A 4,465-nucleotide genomic window follows, 5' to 3' on the forward strand; every position below is an offset into this window, starting at 1 on the left:
TCATCAAACTTGCATTTTGCTACCGCCAACCTACCACAATATCATTAGTGGTGGCTATGTTTGCTATCTTTCTCTCTCCTCTACCTATCAGACACAAATCCAACATCATCATTTGTTGTGTTTACTATTGTCCACCGACATCTTTGAGACTGCCTTGCAGCATTTCAGGATCTATCAGGAGTATGACACATTCTCTAGCTCATTATCTCTACCTTGATCCTCGAGACAAGATAGTTTGAGGTTTATTATTCATTCCTTGCATGGTTTATTTCTTGCATGAGAATTATATATTTAGTATACATTCACTTTTTCATTCATTAATAATTGGGTCGATCAACACAAAATGATCAAAACCTCATAAATGAGGCACTAAGAAAATACCTAAAATACTCTACTATGCCTAGCCCACTAGAACATGCATAGACTCACACATGAACTAACATGTCCACTAATAGCCTCTTGCAAGATAGCTTCAAATGTGTGGGAGAAGCTACAAATGTTATACAAGGCTCCATTGACCATGCGAGTTGTGATACTCCATAGTCAGCTCCAAAGATGAAGTTCCATCCTAAAGATATTATTCAATCATTCTTGATTTGTGTTACACAAGTGCAAGATTGATTTTGGTACATAGAATTCGCTTCTAGAGGCTAATCTTGCAAGGACCATACTATATAATCTCCCTATGGATTTGATGGAATGGCCAATGTTTTACAGGCCCAAACATCATTGATGCCAATAAGCTTCACTCATATGTCCTTTATGATGCTTCACAAGAAGAAGACAAAGGCCTAGTGCTATCACTATGGGAAGAAGGGCCACTAATGTAAGAATTGCAAAGAGCTCATGGCATTGAAAAATAAGAAGGAAAGAAGGAGCAAGGTACAAAATCATCTAATGAGTCATCATCATCCTTCGACTTCACTTCCGATCCCTTAGCCAAGGCCCAAAAGGGCTCATCTTCTACCAAGAAGGCAAAGGGCATGGTTGCCCCTCCTTCCATTGCTTTCTAGTGCTGGTGATGGAATCATGCCTCATGACTCTCTAGTGCCAAAAAGGGAGTATGAGAGGGTGATGAGGTGGGCCAATTGGGCCTCCTCCATACAAGTACATAGGTGTAGAGGATCTAGAAAGGGTATTCCTTGACACATGGAGCATCTAAAAAATGCAACTTCACCTTTGATGACTACTTCACCTTTGATGTATCTAAGGAATGCAACCTAACCTCTGATGACTGATCAGTGTGTATAGCAATGCAAGTAGTGGCACTTTTCTCATATCCAACAAGAAAACTTTTATGTACCCTTACTTTTCAGTGAATGTTTCTACTTTTTCCTATAAAATGTTGGCCACTACAATGAGGTGCATGTTGTAATCATATTATTTCATCTTTGTAGTTCTCCATGGACTATAATGGATATTTATCCCATTGGGATCTCCCAACATGGTGTAATAACATATTTCTTAATGTCTTTTATGCACATGCATATCCGTATAATATTATCCCCCAAAAAAAACATGGCCATGCATGTAACTACACAAATACCTCATTTCCCTCTTTCAAACCTAATTAACAACCTTTATTACATAGACAAGAAAAATCACAATCTAGTAATACCACAAAGAAATTCCTTCCTCTTTTTTGTAAGAGAATATTAGAGACTTGCTGGTCGCCACTAGCATTGCTAACCATACCTCCCGTTTAATTCCAACCAAAACTCTTTGTGAGGAATTTATCCTAAGCCATAATGAGTGATGCAACCTCCTGAGACATATGCATGCACAATATCCAAACATATGAGGCCAAATAGCTACAAAATGTGTTGCTCTAGTAATGAGGCTTTGCTCCAAACCATAAAGTCCAACAACCAATAACAACTAGTTTCTTACAATCTATTAGAAAACACTTTGGGTTCCAATTTCCCTAAATAATACCAAACAGGAGACTCATAGCCTTGACAATCTTGAAATTCTAAGATTTATACTACAAAATGAAAATACTAGCGAATATTTGCATGACATCTTGATGAGCAGTAACACAAAATGCACTAATTCATTGTCTCTTAGTTACCCTAACCCTGATTGTGTTTCATGTTGAGTTTATGCTTTTTCATAAGCTTTTATTTGTTTTTTTGCTTTAGGGTTTTTCTTTACATCACAAAGAACTCAAGATGAAAGAGATGCTCAAGAAATGGAATTTCCAAAGACCAAGACATGAGACACTACAAAAACAATGTGCATCACCGGCTATGTGGGCACGTGTACTAACTCCCTCTCTCCATTACTACCTACTATGGAGGTATGCAAACAATCAACTAACAGAGGAGGAGAAAGCCTAAATATATAGGCATAAGATACCAAATATGCATTAGGTTGTCCAACTAAATAAAAATATGTAAGATCTTGCCTTTTTCTAAACTATTTCATTAAAAGACTATGGAAAAGCTCTCAAGAGAAATAATTCATGTACAAGAGGAAAGATTCATGCCAAGACTAGGAAAAAGCATGGAAAATACCTTGATCAATCCAATGAAAATGCTATGCAAGCAAGATCTGGTTGGTGCCTGAAGAGAGGTTGCAAACATAGATGGAAGTCGTAGCATGGGGCTCCTCTTGAAACTAGCATCATAAAAGGGTCATGGCCCAATTGCTGCTAGCATCAATTTCAAAAACTATGAGATGAAATAAATCTTTCATGTTAATAAGAATGCAAGCTATATCATCATACTCTCTCTCTCTCTCTCTCTCTCTCTCTCTCTCTCTCTCTCTCTCTCTCTCTCTCTCTCTCTCTCTCTCTCTCTCTCTCTCTCTCTCTCTCTCTCTCTCTCTCTCTCTCTCTCTCTCTCTCTCTCAACATTACAAAAAGCTCTTTAAAGACCAGCCTTGGTGATAACACAAATGCAGCCCACTAAAATTATGCAGTAATTTCAAATGTCTTTAATAGTAAGAAGAACATAGAATTCTCTTGTTAGATATTGATCATCTTTCAAATAAGGGCATTGACATAGTCTTCTCTATTCCTAAACTGCCTCCTTCAAAGTAATGATTGTAATACTTCTTCAAACCCCTAAGTGGTGCACTCAGCTTGAAAGGGCACAAAAATTTGTTGCTTCTTTAAAGTGGGGACCAAATGTGGAGATCTTATGTAAGAGATCATCAATACAAATAATGCCATATTTCCCAAGGACATGTTCAATGATAGAAATGTCAAAACAACTCTTTGTTTATCCACCTTGCCAAACCTTCTCTTGTGAATCAACTCTATAATGCTCTTTTGGGTATATAAGGTTCCACCTTTTGGAGCATGTTCATGGTTGCTTTATTGACTTTTAATAACACACCATTGAAATTCGCTCTTAGCCACAATAGCTTCACAATATTCCTGGTCTTAAGGTGCATGTCATTGATACTCCTTATGGGGATGGTGAACAACAACTTAGCCTTAAGGTCAACATAAAAGCCACACCACCCTTATAGCTTATTTTCACATTTCAGTCCAATAAGATCCTCCTCATGCTACCTATACTCTTTGATATACTATTCTATACTCTTAAATATAATCTTCTTGCTTGTTTTACTCTTTGGCTTAGCCTCTTGAGCCTACTTTTTCCTTGCTAACAAACATTGTTCATCACATTTTCCCTTTTTCAAAATAGACTTGGGCACAGTTACTAGGGGGTAGTAGCTTCCTTCGAGCTCATGGTGGTGGAGATCCTTAATTTGTGAAGAAGACTCCCCTAACTCTTCTAATGGCAGCAAGTACATCTCTCTCTCTCTCTCTCTCTCTCTCTCTCTCTCTCTCTCTCTCTCTCTCTCTCTCTCTCTCAACCCTTGGAAGCTCACTTGGGTGATTTCCATAGATGAAATAGATAGAGGGTGCAACCTAGGAGGAAAATATGGCTAGTGGAATAGAGATTTGGTGGAGCAATTGAGGCGAAGACTCTTTGATAGGAGAGGAAGAATAAATGAATTTTTGGGAAATTTTAAAGAAATTTTTAAATCAAATATTAGCCAAAATTTTCTAAAATATCAAAAATTTACATTTGGGCTATTTTTTGCTCCTAATTTTTACTTTCTTGAAGTTTTGCCATAACTTTTTTTTTAGGGGGGGGGGCAACTTGGAGGCAATGTGGACTGCTAGAATCAAAACATTTTATGTTATTGAGACATGATAGTAGATATGTTGAATGATAGTTCTCTTGCTCACAATTTTGTTATTGAAGCTTTCCCTATGCTTAATCTTCTCCACCATTACAAGCTCTATGTAGCAAGCATAGAAGGTAATAGTCATGCCCATCTTGGAATCCATCTTGCAAACCCTACTGTGCAACCAAATAGCATCCTAGACAACATTCTTTACTTCTATAATAAGCTTCAAAGGATTTAATAATCTCTCTTCATTGGACATCACCATCCAAGAGCTAGTATTGGAGATCTACTTGAGTATTTCCTTGTATTTTGGAGC

General features: G+C 37.4%; 1 pseudogene; it reads right to left on the minus strand.

Moving 5' to 3' along the window:
* Positions 1-2,986: 2,986 nt before the first annotated feature.
* LOC148029525 (large ribosomal subunit protein uL30y pseudogene) lies at positions 2,987-3,765 on the minus strand (annotated as a pseudogene).
* Between the last annotated feature and the right edge of the window lie 700 nt (positions 3,766-4,465).

This window comes from Lygodium microphyllum, chromosome 11, assembly GCF_053477565.2.
Source record: "Lygodium microphyllum isolate KBCC chromosome 11, Lygodium_microphyllum_v1.1.10, whole genome shotgun sequence".
Classification (NCBI taxonomy): Eukaryota; Viridiplantae; Streptophyta; class Polypodiopsida; order Schizaeales; family Lygodiaceae; genus Lygodium; species Lygodium microphyllum.